Below are 20,180 nucleotides of genomic sequence, written 5' to 3'. Positions count from 1 at the left end.
ACAACAGGTGGCGTTTGCACTTGCAACACTGTTACAATAGCTGGTGTGGTTGGAATATTTGACATAGGTAAACACTGTTGCATAGAATATACAACACTTGGTTGTTGAGGTAGTGTCGGTACCCAACCGCTAGATGTAATTCAAGCGTAACCTAAATTTTGTTGCGAGCTCCCGTATGGTGGTCCTCCTGTAGGAGTTAATGAAAAAGCATATTGCCCCCCATACGGTGGTAGTTCGGTACTCAAAGGAATAACTTGCCCTTGAGGAGTGGATTGCCCAAATTGACTTCTTGAAAGATCAATTTGTTGAGTCCCAACATAAGAGTTTCCTAGTGCTATACCGGGTAAACAAACAGGAACAGACCATACTATCGAAAGAGCACCTTGCAGAGCTTCCTCTAGTGACTGAGAGCTAGTAGGAACAGATGGTATGCCGGTGAACATCGTTGGGGTAACAGCAGGAGGTTCTGCTGTCGCTGTATCGGATGACACAGTTCTATATGTCGACGGTTGTTCAGACATTTCAATTCTATCCAAAAGATTACCTAGCAATTCTATAGGAGCTTCCGATTGTGGTAGGCTAACTTCCGAAGAAGATGGATACAGAGTGATCCCGACTCCAAATTGCGATGGAGTACTAGATGGAAGATCCTCTACTATCTCTTCGATAGCAATCAAACCAGGTGGAAGAGGTAGACCGTCAGGTCCGTAAAAGATTTCTGGTGCCGAAGAAGGTATGATATCTACAGCGACAGATGTTCGGGGAACAACACTATCTGAACCGGTTACAGATGAAACTGGTTCAGTAACACACGTGTTTACCCTCAAACTAGGATCAGTGATACTGTCCCTCGGTAACTGTAGAACTTCTTCTGTAGAGGCAGGGATACCAGAAATGTTTGGAGTAACCAGAATCTCAGAGGTGGTTGGAACAATAGTTCTAACTTTACCAAGAGATTTAGATCCGGTTAAACGAGTTCGTTTTGCCCGCAGTGGTTTCGATTCTGGGGACAAAGACGGTTGACTCGCTAGTCTCCGCGAACGACGGGGGTTCAATTGACTTTCTTCCACGATTGCGGATTACTCGATCAACTAAAAATAAAAGGGGAAGTATATTTCCGATTTGAATAAATTTTAGACGCTTGGACACAACTTTGTTTTTTCAGTTTTAAAGAGTCGAGAAAAAACAAAAGATGACTCTAGTCGCCTTCGATGTTTTAACGAGCCCGAAGTGACAAATGCTCGGATGGACTTTTTCCGTTATAGAGTCTGAAAAAGGCCAAAAGGAACTGCTCTGGAGATCTAGGTAGAGGGTGTACCAGATCAATCACAAAACTGCAGAATACGTTTTACGGTACGACAGTCAATCTTCCCGAATGTTGTGTTCGGTGCATTGCGATCGATAAGGTGGCAGACACAGCTTCCTATGGATAAAAGCTTTAATCCTATAGTGGTCTCCCAATATATACGCGACGGTACGTGGGAGCTCAAGTCCGTATTGGCACCTATCGACTCACAGTGGAGGAATCACCCAACCACTCATCGACAGTTACCAAGCTTAAAGACGTCGGAACACGTCTCTATCCTAGACCTCTAGATGTTGCGTTAAGTTCCAAAGCGTTGTTAGATTCATTCAGTTTATTTTAAGGTTGATCTTTCTTATGAAGTTTGCCTTTTGAGGTTCACCGCGTGATGATGGATGTAATTCCTAAATGCAATCTAAAGATGATAAGAAAATTTTATCTTCTTTTCATATTATGAAAATCCTAGCTACTAAGTGAAAGAGAATCAAATTCTTTTCTCAAAGAGCATAGAGCACACTTTAAAATGCACTTCTTCCTAAATCAAACCACACAAACTGTCTAAAATGCAAATGTACAATGCATGTCTTTCTTTTCCAACTTTCTTTAGTGTATGCAAAAGAAAGCTAAATGTGCAAATTCGAATTATTTCAAAAGCGAAAGCGATTTAACAGTTTCCTTTTTCAAAGATGAGAGAGGGTAGAAAACACTCAACAATTTTCTTTTTGAAAGGAGAAAAAGCTTTGCGACACTTTTAAAAATGCATCAATTCGAATCAAAAGCAAAAGTAGATCATATAATCAACACTTTTAAAGGGTGTTTGGCTGCCTATGGCTGAAAATGACTATTACGACACTTTTCAAACACAAATCGACAGCTTGATTAAACTACTTTTTGCGAAAGAGAGACTGAAAATGACAAAAATACAATTAAAAACACTAACAGTCCTTTGCACATTTGGGGTTGGAATTTATGCAAGGAAAAAATGTTTCTGAACAGAGGGACACTCATCTAAGGCTGCAAAAACAGAGAATAAAACTGAAGGAAGTGAAACTGGGGGCCAAAAATCAGTGGCAAAGGCTCCAAACAGTCCAGCGCACCTGTTACACAGGCTACCTGCGCTTAAGAGCAGGTACTCCCTTCGGGAACTGCGCTTAAGAGCAGGTGGTCAGTTCAGAACCTGCGCTGGCTCAGTGACGAGACTTTTGACTGGCTCCGGGTCACTATTTTCAGTTTAGTTCAGTATTTTAGGCCGTGTAAAAGATCAGTAAGCTTGATAAATAAGGGAGATCTTAAATGAAGGTTCTAAGCTACCATAAAGAGAACAAAATAGAGAGTTTGTAGATCGATTGTTCAACTCATAAACATCCCAGAGATCGACTGAAGTAGCTTTGATCTACTATGCATTCGTAAAACGAATGCAGTTCGAAGGCTATCTGGCTAATCTTCAGACTCCGTCTATGTGTTTATAAGATAAAAAATAACAAATAGACAAACAAACTATAAGCAAGTTCTCCCCAGCGGAGTCGCCATTTTTGTTACAGGGATTAGTGTCCACACGGATCTACTCTATCCCACTAAGGTATGGTAGTGCCTTAGAAACAAAACCACAATAAAGTCTAACACTTACATATTGAAACAACCAAAATTGACATTTGCAGAACATTTTTTAATCTATTTCTATGTGACTAATTTGCCTTGCGGTGGATTCCTCTGGCTTCTGATCCACTTCTGCCTGCTTGGCACTTGAGGAGCTTGGGGATTCTTTGTTTCACTTGTCCATCATATATTGCAAGATCGAAATCGATTCTTACGCATGACTGCACCTATTTGACAAGTGGCTGAACTGCTCATGAAGTGAAGCGACTCTATGCAGGAAGAGGTCAATTTCAGCTCGGTATTTATCATTGATGATGCGGTTCTGGTCTTCAATTCTTGTCTCGAAGATCCTCTGCTGATTCTCCAAGATACGCTGCTGAGCCGTGACTTCTTCTAATTCGACTTGCAGGTCCGCACAATGCAGACAGTCTTCATTGCGTGCCATACTTGCTGCCAGGAGTGGAAGAAATAAGGAGCAGGTGCGCACAAAATTTGGAATATAACTCACAACACAGGGGGCAGAGAGATTGAGAGCACCACAGCGCACAGCTGGGCTCTTGATGGCCTGAAACCGCCTGGAGGCGAGGAAGACAGTCAGACGGATAGAGCAAAAGAGAGTTGTCCAGAGGTTCGGATCTCTACACAGAGGGCAGAGACTATCTCTGAAGCATAAGCGACAGTTCGATAGACAACACTGCACACGAGAAATCACCTGAGGACAAGTTCGCTTGGAAGCAATAACAGGGAGCAAGCGATGAAGTGAGGAATACTTAGCATTGATGAATGAAGGAAGGGGGTGAGATATAGGAAGAAGCTAGAGAGTGGTGAGGCGGGAGAAGGACCAACCAGTCACGGGATGAAGGAGGGAATCCTGAGGGCAGACCAGAGAGATGTCCTGGAGGATCCATGAACCAGATCTGAGGAGACATCTGCCAGCAGATTTGATGAGATTGTCAAGCTTAATGAGTATTTTGTGGATTTTGTGTCCTTGCAATATCCTACTGCCGTAAGCAATCCTGTTGAAAGCCCGAGGAAGATGATTCCAATCGATTCTGTCAGTGCTTTTAGGCTTAACGTTGTTGAGTTTATTTGGAGTCATGGAAAAGGTTGGTAAGTCTCCTTAGAGTTGCAGTTTAGGGTGCCAACTGGCCTTCCACACGCACTGTTGGCGCAATCGTCAACCCTCTTGTTAAGGTTACGAAGAATATGGTAGTATTGAATGTCATCCATTGCCTGATACAGAATTTGATTGCGTCTGTTAATTTGCTGAAGGAGAGTGTTGGGAGAATCCTGCTGATGGACCATTACGCAGATGACAACAGAGGAATCACCTTCTCTAAGTGTTGAAAAAATATGGATATTATCAGATTCGATAGTAAAATAATCCCTTTTACTTGTTTTCCTAGCTGAGTGATAGTGTTGATAAGAAACAATTTTGGAGTGACTTGACCTTCCGATACCTCTCATCATAAACCATGCACTTTGCTCATAAGATAATCTGGACTCAGTTTTCTATGTCAATTCACTCTAAATTTTGTTTAAACTCTTAAATATTTGGTTGCTAATATGTTGTTTATCTATTATCAGCTTTTCATTGTCATCTTTATAGTTGAGAAATTTCAATTTGAGATTTTTGATTCTTTCTTCCAAATCCCTACCCTTAGGTTGGTCCACTACATGATCATTAGTTTTTCTTAACATCATTCATGCTTATGTTTGTAACCCTAACTACTTCCTCTTCACTCTAAGGTCCTTGGGCATATTTTTGACTCCTATATGTTATTAGGAAATTTTCCTTGAAAATTTACTTATAGTGTTTCCTAAATATTTTGTTCAAATTGATCATTGACTTAAGAATTCTAGATTTTCCAAGTTGTCCTCTTCGTCAATTTCTTTGTATTGACTATCTACTTGTGTTATTCCAATCCCCATGCTAAAATATATGACCTTTGAAATATTGTAACCTATTATGACTTTTTAACATGTGAAAACTCTTGTAGATTTTCTTCAAAATTTTCCAAAAATTTAACCTTCAATTCAAATTTTTGGGTAAGAAGTTATAATCATCCTGAAATTGTCATTCTAATTATTTGTTATATGCCCAATTCTGATTTGTGAGCTGTAACTTACGGTCTTTTTAAGTTCGCATAATTTTCGTCAAATTCTCCATACCGAGAAAATTCCAATTCTACCTACTTTCCTCAATGTTGTAACTATATTTCAAAATCTATAACTAATTTTCCTGTCAAAAGTACTTGTATTTTCTTGTACTTCCATATTTTGACCTATTCCTTGTGATTCTCACTCTTCTCTTTAGGATTTCCTCGGTTCCTTATTGGAAGTAAACAAGCTTTTTGGCCTCTTTCTCCAACTAGCCAACATGCTAACTTCTTTCTGACCCACACACAATTTCATATATTGTTTCATTTAAGATATATAAATATATATGTTTTTGTTTATATATTAATTGATTATATAAATATTATCCAATTATTAATCTATATATAAATATGAAAATCATTTAAATAACATATAAACTTAACACTTATGGACCAAAGTATATCCCCTCTATGTAAATATTCATAAATAATAAATAAATATGAAACCCAACCCTCAATAGCTCACAGTTCTAGTGACACCCCAAAAGGGTCATACATATAACATATTTATGTTTTTAAATAAATTACACGGAGCCCACCACTTCTCTTTTCATATTGCATGAACGCAAAACAACATATATATAACCCATCTTACAATATTTTAAATAAATTAATAAATGCATTATTGTTGACCCCATGTAACCTCAAGGTTCCCTTCGGTTTATCGACTATTCGTAGTTTAAAATATCAAACAGTCGTTATGTTGGTTGATCTTAGATCTGATAGCTCATATCAACCCTATAAATATTTCTAAAATCGTCCTTGGACATCGAATTGTTGGTCCATTAACAAGCTCCTCACAATCTAATATTCCAGGTTCCAAACTCCCTTAGCATGGTTCCAACTCCACATTGACAGAAGGCCCCTAACATCCAACGGTGGATACATGTTGAAAATGGATGGTCAAGACACAATTCGGACCCCCACTCCCTCACTAATGTCATAGGGGTTCGTAATCAATGTTCCAACTCAGGGTTCTTCCCATCATATCTGACGACGTTTATGCAATTTGACATTGGTCATCCAATGGCCAATATCAAATATGACCGCCCCCCCTCTCCCGTTAACAGCATAGTGGGAGGTCCCCTATCACGGTAACACCCTACCCCAACATGGTTCCACAACACATTAATTAACATAGGCTTAGCCCACCTCTATGGCCCCACACCACCCCATGCTACCATGATCAAACTTCATTGACATCATGACCTTCCGGGCCTCACTACACCACATCTACAACCTTCATCATCGTTACTACTCCATCATGCCCTCATGGCCCTGAACTCCTTGAAAAACAATTTTGACCCAACTTCAACCTATGGACCTTAATAGCTCTTGAGGCCCATATCAACAATATTTTATAAAAAGGGTCTTGTAGGTATATTAAACATGCATAATTACATTAAATATGTCATTAAAATTAATCATTCTAAATATTAGCCATAGCATCATTCTTCACGGGTGTGATATCGAACCATAGCTCTCTCAGGCATAATTAATATTTTCCTTTGAAATTGGCTATAAGATTGAATCAAGCTATCCATACTGTATTTTTTAATTACACTTGAAATTCTAATTCCCTGGTGAATTTTTACGTTCACATTCTTAGGACATTTGTCGAAGACTTAGCAGGAAACCTGTATTTCCTTAATTTTCCTCAAACTTTGTCCAATCAAGCCTAAAACCCATCAATTTTTAACCAACAATTCTAGGTCGGGCGCTGTTATACATCTGTATTAGCCTTAGCAATACCAAGAAATGAAATCACAACAAGGTTCCACTGAATTACAGGAGGAATAGCCTAATTGGGATCTCTAGTTAGCTGATTCTGTGAGATTATATGCTACAGGTGTGCAGTATCCAAACCAAAATGCACCTTCAGAGGCCAAGATTTTCTGTGGAGGACAATTCAGATCAAATGACTCATTTTTTTATTCAGATTGTTCAGGCTTGTTTAGGCCAGTTTGGCACCAACCAAGCCCCCACAAGCCAAGTTGAAGGCTGAGTAAAATTTGCTTACAATCAACGGAGACACTAACAATCAGAAGGAAATTTCCAAAGTAGCAACAAGGAAAATCATGTCCCTATAAACAATAGCAGGGAGCAAGAAAAAACCAAGGGACTTACTAATGAATCTGTTGATAAAACACAAATTAAAAACATGAGTTGACTATTCCCAGATCAGAAGACGATCATGCTCAATTGGGAGGGAAAAAATGGAATGAGTGGCTTTAAAATGAAAGGCTGATTTTCCAAACCAGATACCAAAGGAACTTTTGCATATATGTGTGCCCTATCAGAAGATCAACATGTGCTGGGAAGCATTTCCCACTTCCTGCAGTACGCTATTAGAAAATAATAAATCATCAAAAAGACCATGTTTCATGTGTGCCAACACCCACTTGAAACAACAACATTGCTGCCTCAGGGTTCTCTTTTGCTTCTTCGAATAGCAAGATCATTTTACAAAGCATATCAGCTTTACTTCTAGTTCCATATATGTTAGGTTTGTGCAAAAAAATTGCTTAAAATGGCAGAACGCACGGAAATTCCATATTCTTTATCGTGGGTACAGAGCGATTTAAAGAGAAATTGGTGAAGGCCCTTGCACATTATTTACAAGTGCCATTGTCAGTTCTCAGCAGCAGGGGGCCTTGCCGTAGAAGGAATATTTTGTATCGTGCAACATGCACATATTTTGTATTGTGTGTTGTTGTTCCTTGTATCTTTATAACTAAAACAAAACCTATCTAAGCCGTGTCCAACATGCACCTCGAGGTCACTAAAATAAGAGTTTCGTATCTTGAATTTTAATATCCAACACATCATCCATCTAATTGAACTCAAGATATGCATGCTCGACCTTTGCAACATAGAGATGCATATTAAAGCACAGGTTTAAATGGGCCTAGGCTGCTGTCAGTATGACGCAAACCGAATACAAAGTCTGTATTCAATCAACTTTGGCATGCAGACACTTTTGCACAAAACACTAAGTACTGATGGAACAGCGCCCAACTCACCCGGTGATCCAGGTGGATGTTGGTGGCCACCCACCTATCCCATTTGGACCCCCACAACTGTCTCTTTCAGTCTTTTTAGTTTCCTAAATTGTAGCACAGTTTACTATTTTTAGCAGTTTTTCGGGTCCTGAACTTCCGGAGCCGTTTTGAGGCCCTAAACGACGTTTTTTTGGGATTCTGGGGCAACATGGGTCCATGGACCGATGTTGCCACCCAAAGTGGTAGTACTCGGATAGATCTTTCTAACGAGCTATCGTACGCGTCAAACGGAGATCGTATGCCAAAGTTACGACCCCGGGAAATTGATGTACCAATTTACCCAAACGGGGCCCACAATTTGGCGTTTCATCTTCTAGGGCTAGGTTTCGGGATGTGAAGGGTTTTCCATTGTTTCTCAACAATAAATAGGCCTTCGAGCCTCATTGTAACACAGTTCGGAACAGTTCAGAGGCCTGTAGCCGCACATCTCTTCTCAGAGATAAGCTACCATCGCCCTAGCTGGTTTATTTCCATTTCTAGTTGTAAGCACATTTCCGTATTTTCCATTAATGAAATGAAGCATTATTTCCGTTACATCTCTGTGTTTATGGTTATTGCATCTCTGTATTTATGGTTATCTCTGTAATCTATTGCATTCCTGTTTAAATCCGGATCACCCGGGATATAAAGCACCTCGCTTCTATCAGGGCATAACTGTGTTCTTGGCAATTTCGGAAGGGTTTTGCATTTCCTCCCTACAGTACAATACAGAATCAAGCCCGTAGTGATTCCAAATCCTGTCTCATTGCCCAGTCTTTCTAAAATGCACAATCTGGGAGGCTATTTGCATGCGTATCAACTAATAGGACTAAAGAAAGCGATCAAACCTATATCAACAAAGCAAATTGCAAATACTTACAGCCAGGATGAAAAAATTCTCTGTAAAAGTATTTTTCATTAACAGAAAAAGAGAGTATATTAAAAACACATGGCAAAAACTGTTTAAAAAAAGTGCACAGGTAATCAAAATTACAATCAGAAGTAGGAAAAAACTTGTATTTTGCATGAACTCTCACTTCCAAAAGGGAAAAATCTGAACCCAAAATTTGTGCTGCTTTTGAAGATTTGTTCTTCTGAAAATCAGACAGAATCCTGTATGTAAATATCGTGCTTGTGAATTTGTAAATCTCCGTGCTTTTAACAAATCGCTGGGTGCATTAATGGAAGTAATCCTTTTAATGATTCCATGTTTTACATTGTCCAGTGACTGGAGCTTCTTCCCTGGTCATCTCAATTTCAGCACTGTGATTTGATACCAGCCTTGATCACAATTCATTGCAAGCTGCATTTTGGGTCTAAGCCAGCCTTTCTTATCTTGGATAACGTGTCTCTCTTATGTACATATTTATGCTTTTCTAGATGTCCTCTGCTAACACCTATTTTCATGATTGTAAGTACTCACTTGATCCAGAAAGTGATATGAAATATCTCCCATTCTATCATCAATAATACCAGAATGTCCATGCACATGAATATTCAACAGCAACCCTGGAGCATTCAAGTAAACCTGAGAACCCAAAAGACAACCAATTGCAAATGAAAACCAAGAGCAAGTAATCTTAAGAATATCTTAGACTGGGTCACTCTCCCAATTTAGCAAAAATGGAGAAAGGTTATAGTAATCATGACATGTGAAGGATCAACATTCTCTTTGCAAAGAAGCCAAGATATGGGAGTCATATATATGGAGTTCTTTACTCAAATGTGCATGGCCTTCCAAGTAACATAATGCTAGATGCCACCAATTGTGAGTATACCTAGCACCCTAAAATATGTCAGTGCATGATCGAACCCAATTTGCAAACTACCTACCATCTGTAATGTATGGATCACTGAACAGTGATAGAAGAGGGAAAAGACTACTTCACATGAATGAATAGCAAGCGTTCCATGAATCCAAAGATGTTTTCATAAATAGGATTGCCTCCTTAAAGCAACATTCATGCTGAAACACATGACATAGATGTACGAAAAACTAATGGAGATCAAAGACATGTTGTAAAATGATTAACACAAATAAAGTAGGTGCCCCCAACCAAAACAAAATACTATTTTTCAATGCAATGCAAAAAATAAGCCATCAATCTTGGATAAAAAATTAAAATATAGTATGCTAAGTGTCTGCTATTTTGTGGCACACACCGCATGCTAAGTAATCTTAAGAATATCTTAGACCAGGTCACTCTCCCAATTTAGCAAAAATGGAGACAGGTTATAGCAATCATGACATTTGAAGGATCAACATTCTCTCTTTGCAAAGAAGCCAAGATATGGAAGTCATATATACGGAGCACTTTACTCAAATGTGCATGGCCTTCCAAGTAACATAACGCTAGATGCCACCAATTGTGAGTATACCTGGCACCCTAAAATATGTCAGTGCATGATCGAACCCACTTTGCAAACTACCTACCATCTGTAATGTATGGATCACTGAACAGTGATAGAAGAGGGAAAAGACTACTTCACATGAATGAACAGCAAGCATTCCATGAATCCAAACTTGTTTTCATAAATTGGACTGCCTCCTTAAAGCAACATTCATGCTGAAACACATGACATAGTTGTACGAAAAACTAATGGAGATCAAAGACATGTTGTAAAATGATTAACACAAATAAAGTAGGTGCCCCCAACCAAAACAAAATACTATTTTTCAAATGCAATGCAAAAAATAAGCCATCAATCTTGGATAGCAATTTTAAATACAGCATGCTAAGTGTCTGCTGTTTTGTGGCACACACCGCATGCTGAGACCATGGGTCATCACTTTTGATTGTCAAGCCTTTCCTTGAAGCCAATTCTGCATCCCCCATTCACCAAATCTCCAATAAAGGAAATGAAAGCATTCCATATATATAGTTTTCACCTTGATTTGCTGGCAAAACCTGCCTTGATAAGTCGGAATCTATGAATAGAAAATCTCAGATTCTTCCTTAGGAACTTCTTCCTTAGCTTAAAATGAGAAAGGCAAGCCTACTAAGATGACAATAGGTAGCTTGCGTAAGTTGCCTATGGGGTCTTCACCCTTATGGTTAGGACTTTTCCACCAAGTGAAACTTCTGGAGGTAATACTCCCTCGTGGAAGGTATATCTTTGTTGAGGCTATATATCTCCATTGATCTCCTTCAATTTACCGGGTTTTCCTTCTTGGAATAATATACTTTTTATGTCTATTTTATGTCATTTAATTTCTTTTTGATCTTGTACTCATCTTACATTTCATTTCATCTCATTTTTGAGACAGAAGTTTCAATTTCAATCTCTAAACTTGGCATAAATTATAACTGTGTTCTTGGCAATTTCGGAAGGGTTTTGCATTTCGGGCCTGGGAGTCCTCAAATCTCAATGGGTGTCAATCCGTTATGTGGTGCCATTGGTAGGGACAGATTTTTCACTTGGAAGAATAGATCTAACATCACTTCAAAATCTTATATTTTAAAGCAAGATGGATAATTAGTGATCATGTGTTTTGTATAACTTCACTCTAGACACCATAGCTTCATACGGCATTCTGACATAGCCCCACATAGCTGAGGAACCTTCAACACAGACCCGAGACAGTAGTATGCCTAGCAAGGGGGAAATAAAAAGTAAATTGATCGCTTGTTTTATGTTTATGTGTTGGAAAGAAGGGGCTAGTAGTAAGATAGCCCACCACGGCTACACTTAGATTTCATTATATTTCCATATACAGCAAAGCAAAAAATTCTATAAGCAATGGACCACCCTTACAACAGAATTGGTTCCTTGCCCGGATGAAAGGTTTATAAAAAGGTTGTGACTGGACTTCGACTTCCTAGCTAGATAAATAGAAGAGCCTCTAGTATAGACCCCTACAGGGGAGAGACATTTTAATCAAGAGAAGGAAGAAAGCGCAAAATTATAATCTCTTCTGACAGTAAAACATTTATAATCTCTAAATCTCGTATCTTTTCCTTCAGTATTATGGATGAGTGCTGCTATCACCCAAATCCCCACTCTTTAAGCCCAGCTACCTCCTTGATGGCTATGAGAAGATTCCTTTAGAATACCTCACCCAATCAATAAGAACAATGCCTTAAATTGGATCTATGGGTGAAACAGAGGAGTTAACTATTTGTTGTCCTATTGGCTGACTTTTAGTCATCAATCCCTTTGACCTATTTTGGTGTTTCGTGGACACTGACAGAAGTTTCAATTTTAATCTCTAAACTTGGGTGTCGAATTTTAAGAGGCTTGCTCACTTCGACACCCATTGCTATGGTAAATTAGGAAATGCTTTTATGGTAGACCAAAAGCATAGATTTATGTCATATCAAGACACTGAAAAATGCACCTACAGACATAGTTTTAAAACTACTCAGATTTTGACTCAATCACCTATCATCTCAGGTTTTGACCCTGCCTCAGATCAACTCAAATTCAGTGACTTGGATTGATTCAGGACAATTCAGATCAAATGACTCATTTTTTTATTCAGATTGTTCAGGCCTGTTTAGGCCAGTTTGGCACCAACCAAGCCCCCACAAGCCAAGTTGAAGGCTGAGTAAAATTTTCTTACAATCAACGGAGACACTAACAATCAGAAGGAAATTTCCAAAGTAGCAACAAGGAAAATCATGTCCCTATAAACAATAGCAGGGAGCAAGAAAAAACCAAGGGACTTACCAATGAATCTGTTGATAAAACACAAATTAAAAACATGAGTTGACTATTCCCAGATCAGAAGACGATCATGCTCAATTGGGAGGGAAAAAATGGAATGAGTGGCTTTAAAATGAAAGGTTGATTTTCCAAACCAGATACCGAAGGAACTTTTGCATATATGTGTGCCCTGTCAGAAGATCAACATGTGCTGGGAAGCATTTCCCACTTCCTGCAGTACGCTATTAGAAAATAATAAATCATCAAAAAGACCATGTTTCATGTGTGCCAACACCCACTTGAAACAACAACATTGTTGCCTCAGGGTTCTCTTTTGCTTCTTCGAATAGCAGGATCATTTTACAAAGCATATCAGCTTTACTTCTAGTTCCATATATGTTAGGTTTGTGCAAAAAAATTGCTTAAAATGGCAGAACGCATGAAAATTCCATATTCTTTCTCGTGGGTACAGAGCGTTTTAAAGAGAAATTGGTGAAGGCCCTTGCACATTATTTACAAGTGCCATTGTCAGTTCTCAGCAGCAGGGGACCTTGCCGTAGAAGGAATATTTTGTATCGTGCAACATGCACATATTTTGTATGGTGTGTTGTTGTTCCTTGTATTTTTATAACTAAAACAAAACCTATCTAAGCCGTGTCCAACATGCACCTCGAGGTCACTAAAATAAGAGTTTCGTATCTTGAATTTTAATATCCAACACATCATCCATCTAATTGAACTCAAGATATGCATTCTCGACCTTTTCAACATAGAGATGCATATTAAAGCACAGGTTTAAATGGGCCTAGGTTGCTGTCAGTATGACGCAAACCGAATACAAAGTCTGTATTCAATCAACTTTGGCATGAAGACACTTTTGCACAAAACACTAAGTACTGATGGAACAGCGCCCAACTCACCCGGGATATAAAGCACCTCGCTTCTATCAGGGCATAACTGTGTTCTTGGAAATTTCGGAAGGGTTTTGCATTTCCTCCCTACAGTACAGTACAGAATCAAGCCCGTAGTGATTCCAAATCCAGTCTCATTGCCCAGTCTTTCTAAACTGCACAATCTGGGAGGCTATTTTCATGCGTATCAACTAATAGGACTAAAGAAAGCGATCAAACCTATATCAACTAAGCAAATTGCAAATACTTACAACCAGGATGAACAAATTCTGTGTAAAAGTATTTTTCATTAACAGAAAAAGAGAGTATATCAAAAACAAATGGAAAAAATTGTTTAAAAAAGTGCACAGGTAATCAAAATTACAATCAGAAGTAGGAAAAAACCTGTATTTTGCATTCTGAACCAAAAATTTGTGCTGCTTTTGAAGATTTTTTCTTCTGAAGATCAGACAGAATCCTGTATGTAAATATCGTGCTTGAGAATTTGTAAATTTCCGTGCTTTTAACGAATCGCTGGGTGCATTAATGGAAGTAATCCTGTATGTAAATATCGTGCTTGTGAAGAATGGCTGGGTGCATTAATGGAAGTAAATTTAAGAGACAACTGCATATTTATTAATTTATTACAGCCCGAACTGTGTGATGACATCAGATTAGATATCAGATGGAGTGGTAATCAATACTTAGTTTACTAACTACTTTTACCTAGTTCACTAACGACTTTCACCAAATTTAATAGCTTATATTTACTGACAAAAACGTGCATGTAGATAGATATGGAGTATATGAATGAAAATTTTCAAATTTTAGAAAAACATGTATATTTTTTATATATGGAAAAAATAGTATTCGATCAAATTATAAGTAAAAGTTCAATTCTCATGTAATGAAAAATCTATTTTTTATTTTTTATTTTTTTAATGTTAAATAATATATTTAGTAATTATTAAAAAAAAAACATATTTTTCAATTTTTTTATTTAGGTTAAATAATAAATTTAGTAATTATTAAAAAAAAAAAAAAAAAAAAAGATTTTTCCTTATTTCAAATAAGGAATTACTTCAAACACACAATTTAGTAATTATTAAAAAAATTAAAATTAGAGATTTTTTTTTAATACAAATAAGGAATTTAAGAATTTGTTAATTATTTTTTGTCTCTATTTTTCTAGCAATATATACTTGTCTCATATAAAACCTCATGCAATAAGTTTGGTAACACCCTTGAAATAATATTTACTCTAGTTTATTAAATATTTTGTATTTCCACTTTTCAACTTCAGTGACAAAGAAATAATAAATTTAGTTAACAATGAGTAAAATCCATCAAAAGTGTTGCCTAAAGTCATAGTTATTTGATCTATTACAGATGATGAAACTATTAGTGAAATGAAAGATTTCAATATGTGACAAAATAATCAAGATAATTTATAAGAATTATTACCTATAACTATTCATGTGATACATAACTTTGGTTCCATTACAAGAGATATTGAATAATTAGGCCATGTTCATTTTAGCAATGATATAAACAATAATGTTCATTTTAGCTTACCTATTCAATTAATTTGGCTATTATATCCACTATCGACCACTTGGGAAATATCACATTAGTTTAAAACTTGCTTACTCGGTCTTCACATAACCAAACAATGGGTCATCAATTAACACAATTACCTTTCCATCATCTACCTTATCCATCTGCCAGATCACTAAGCTGCTATCCCCCCAGGACACTTAATGCTCTATACATACTTACTATCTCGATACTCGACACCTAACATACAGACGAGCTTGTAGATTGAGGCCCTAATGTCTCAATACTCGATATCTTGAAAGGCCAATGGTCGGGCTATCAAGCGATCAGGCCCTCAGAAGAGGCTAAAGAGTGTCATTGATACTAATTAGTTGATATATTAACATCCAAAAGCCCAACATCCATGTCATCGCTATATGGTTACCACCTATACATCACCTTGGTGCCTAGTCAACCTTCCATTGCCATGTCAACATGCCACATCACTTACCACATTGGTATGCCATGTCATCTAGACCCACATTGGTGCCACATCACTTACCACATTGGTATGCCATGTCATCTAGACGCACATTGGTGCCACATCATAATGAGACGTTAGCATGTCAAATCAACTACCACGCAATTGACTATTGTATCCCCAGATCCACGTCCACTCACCACATCATTATTCTATTGATACCCTCTATCTCCATGAGCTAATGGATAATGGAGGGTGATATGCTAATATCGAGGACATGTTTGACATGGAATCTAGGTTAGTTGGGGATTTTTGCACAATTAAGTGATGGGGAGCACTATTTTCCATCATTATAAACCATAGGTATATAGATGGTGTATGGGTGTTAATGTGAGGATAATTTTGCCCGACAAGGATGGCTTTGTTTGGGTCCTTGGACATCATCTAAGGAGAAACACCATTATCATGCTAGGGTCTAGTACGAGTGGTTTTTAAGGCTTAGTAATAATACAGACTATGCACATGGTACAAAACCACCCTCCAATGCCTCTAAGGTGAATAGTTGGCCTAGTGGTACTCATGGAGACCATCTAAGGGATGGTTCTTAGGCCCTTGAACATTTTTCAAGGATGAAAACTAGTCCCTGAGGGCCTAAAAGAGGTGTAAGATAATGGTCATGGTCCATGTATAAGCTCCCAAGCCACTTCAATACAACACCTACAAAGCAAATATTTTCCCCACGTATGTTGTATGGACAATGTTTATTTCCCTTTAGTGGTTAATTCCTATTGAAAAGTGTTTGAAATTTTTCATGTTATATGTTGATGCCTATTGCTACACTTTTTATCTTTCAATCTCTATTCTTCTAGTAATATATACTTGTCTCATAGACAACCTCAAGCAATATGCTTGGTAACACCCTTGAAATAATATTTACTCATTTATCAAATATTTTGTATTTCCACTTTTCAACTTTAGTCAAAAAGAAATAATAAATCTTGTTAACAATGAGTAAAATCCATCAAAAGTGTTTCCATAACAACAAATGGTTGTACAAGATTCTCCACCTCCTCCTATGGGTAATGCAGGGAAATGGTAATATGGTCCTAATAACAATGTGTAGGTCCTCATGTTAATTCTCACATTTATTTTACCACGAGAGAAAAATCATATGACCCTATTGTTCAAAAAAAAGTATGCTATAGTGAGTCCCTGATGCTACCATCCAACATGACGAGTACGTCATCCACGAATAGCAGGTGTGTGAGGTAACACTCATTCGTGATCTTGAGCCCACTGAGAGATCCTTCCCTTTTTGAGAAAATGATTAAGCGACTCAGGCCTTCCATAACCATGAGGAATAATAGGGGAGATAGGGGGAAGCCTTGTCGGAGTCCCCTTTCGAAATGAAAAAAATGTGAGGCAGATCCATTTATAAGAATATTGTAGAGGGTGTGGTGATACATGCCATGATCTAGTTGATGAGAGGGAGAGGGAAGCCCAGATGTATGAGCAGCATTTTAATATATAACCAGCTGACCCGATCGAAGGCTTTAGAGAGGTCAATCTTTAGGAGAATACATTTGAGGTGCTTGGACCAGATGGAATGAAGAGCTTCCTGGGCGGATCCAATGGCTTCATGGATCTGTCTATTCTCAAGGAAGGCAAATTGCTGGGGTGCAATGTGTTTAGACAGAATGGGTTTGAGCCGGTTTGCAATGATCTTGGATATAATCTTGTAAAGGACATTACACAAGGATATGGGGCGAAAGTCATCAAACGAGGATGGGGAGTCAGTTTTAGGGATAAGGGCAATGAACGTAGAGTTTATAGCATGATATAGACACCCAGATGTTCTGCTTTCCTCTACCACCCTGAGTAGGTCCTGTCCCAGCAAGTCAAAAAAGGATAAATAGAATTCAATAGTCCAACCATCCGGCCCAAGGCTCTTGTCTTTTTTGAACCATTTTAAAGTGCTCTCCAGTTCCTCCATAGTGACAGGAGCCGTAAGATCAGCCGAGTCCTCCTCGTTTACAAATCTAGGGAAATGATTAGCCACATTAATGATCTTTGCCAAATTTGTGCCTGGTGTGCTTCTGTAAATGCTTCTGAAATGAGATGTTCCAAGCTGGGAGAGCTTGTTGAAGGAGTCTGCGAGGCCCCCTTCTGGTAGAGGGAGATTCCAAATAGTATTTGCCACTTTCCTTCCCTTGGCATAATTATGAAAGAACCTTGATTTTTCATCCCCTGCTTTCAGCCAAATTTCTCTACTTCTCAATCTAAGAGATTCTTCCCTTAGTCTGAAAATATTTGTCTTCTGGTTTTCCAGCTCAATCAATCGGGCCTTGTCTACTCTAGTGTTAAATCCCAAATTCCGTTCATCTAAGAGAGAGCTTAACTCTGCTTCAATATGTGTGAGCTCGGCAGTATCCTTGATGTTTTTCTCCTTGGCCCAGATAATGACTAGATGCTTCGAATCAGCTCTGTAAGGTTTTTACAAAACCCCTTCGCCAGTGATGCTTCTTTGTCGATAGAGTGTGCCTTCCAGAAATCTGTGACCAATTTCATGAAGTCTTGGTCCTGTAGCCACGAATGGTTGAATTTGAATGGGGCTTTAGGCTTTCGATGAGGGCCAAGAATCTCCAACAGTATTGGGGAGTGATCAGATATACCCCCCGATCCAACCCATTGTTTATAGTGATGTAAATGATGAAGCAGGGGGCCTTTCAGTAGAAATATGTCCAGTCTGCGAGCCAAAGTTGTTGCGCCCACCCTTCTGTTCCTCCAAGTAGGCATGGGTTTTTGCATAGGGACATCAATAAAGTCTGTCTGTTCCAAGGTATTTTTCATGAACTCGGTGATGGCATCCACCTGAGCCAAAGAACCCCAGGGTTCGCTGAAGCCCAAGGAAAAATTTAGATCTCCCCCCAGGATGTTGTGGTCAGATGCCATTAAAGTAAGATTTAGGAGGTGCCTCCAAAACGACTCTCTCTATTGGCAAGGGCCATATATATTCACAATTCAGAGGGCTTGACCGAGTTCTATAGAGAAAATATCCATTCCCAAGAATCCATTTCCACCCCAGGAGGCATCAACCCTGATGTTCCTAGGGTTATATTCGAGCGCCAGTCCCCCAGATCGCCCGATAGCATCAATTGCCAAAAACTTCCATTTTGGTGCCAGAGAATGTAAGGATTGAGAGATAGCCTCGGCCGAACCAAGAGTCTCTTGGAGGAGAATAATATCAGGCTGTTCAACCTCAAAGAGTCTCTGAAGGGCTAGTTTTTTGGGGGCACTAGCCAGACCCCGACAGTTGAAAGATAAGCTTTTCATGGGGGAACCCTTCGAGGGGTTAAGGGTGCTCTAAGGACCCCTTCAAGAGTGGATTGTCGACCAGATGCGACCTCCGCCCCAGCTCGCCTGATAGCTTTTGACAGATCAGATTTCCTACCTCTGGAGGACAGAGGTCCCATTCCCAGGGAAACAATACCCAAGCCGACCTGAGGTCCAGCGGCATCCGCATTGTGAGTGCGGGGACGCAGAGAATAAGGGTGGGAGGTGGACTGCTTGGGGGAAGACAGCGAGGAGGATGAGGATGAGGCTGGCAGAGTTGGAGGGGCAGTGGAGGCTATCATGGGGGGGGACGATATAGTGCAGTGAGCCATGGTGCACGATGCATTTGATATAACCAAAGAAGAGGAGATACCAAATGAAAAGGAGGAAGGGTTAAGAGCGGTACCTGAGACCTGAGCGGCTGCTGCTGCGGCCCGAGCCCTAGTCAATGGAGGCGAAGACGAACCGAGCCCCTTCGTCCCTGCTTTTATTGGGGTAGCATGTGCTGTTGCGATCCCCTGTGATGGGCGAGGAATGACAGGGAAGCTCCTCTAGAAGGTATATGAACATATTCCTTTCAGATGTCGAAAATTCCATGAGCATGGGCACCTATTTAGAAACTGCCCTCTCAGCAAAATAGAGAACAAAAGTAAGGCGAACACAAAGAAAGATACTAAAGGCTTTCACAAAGTGGTTCATAAAGGAAAAGGGGGCAGGAGGGGGCTAAAGCAGCAGCAGATAGAAGGACCACAGACTAATCTAAATAGGTTCCAAGTTCTCGAAGAAGAAGAAGAGATAAGAAAGATAAATCAGGTAATGGAAAGAAGCCCAGGGGAAAAGGAGAAAGAGGAAGACACAGCTCAAACACAGGATAGTATCAAATAGAAAGAGACTATGATGAGCGATGCAGAACCAAAGATGGACCAAGAAATGACCCAGAGTGAGATGGAAATGGAAGATCATGAACTACAAGAGATTCTTGACAGGGAACACCTAGATCTGGAAGGATTCTTGAAACAGGGGACCATGAGTGGGGTAGACTTTTTACCGCCAGAAGATTTTAATAGGGTACAACAGCTGTTCCTATGGAAAACTCAGGCTATAGGGCTGGATAGACAAGGAAAAAGTGAAAGGCAGGGCAATGAAGGTGTGAAAACCATGAAAAACACACCAAGATTAGCTCCCAGAATTTCA

This window comes from Pinus tabuliformis, chromosome 1_2, assembly GCF_031772625.1.
Source record: "Pinus tabuliformis cultivar Carrire ecotype Pingquan chromosome 1_2, CPIR1, whole genome shotgun sequence".
Taxonomy (NCBI): Eukaryota; Viridiplantae; Streptophyta; class Pinopsida; order Pinales; family Pinaceae; genus Pinus; species Pinus tabuliformis.
This window is presented reverse-complemented; position numbering follows the sequence as displayed.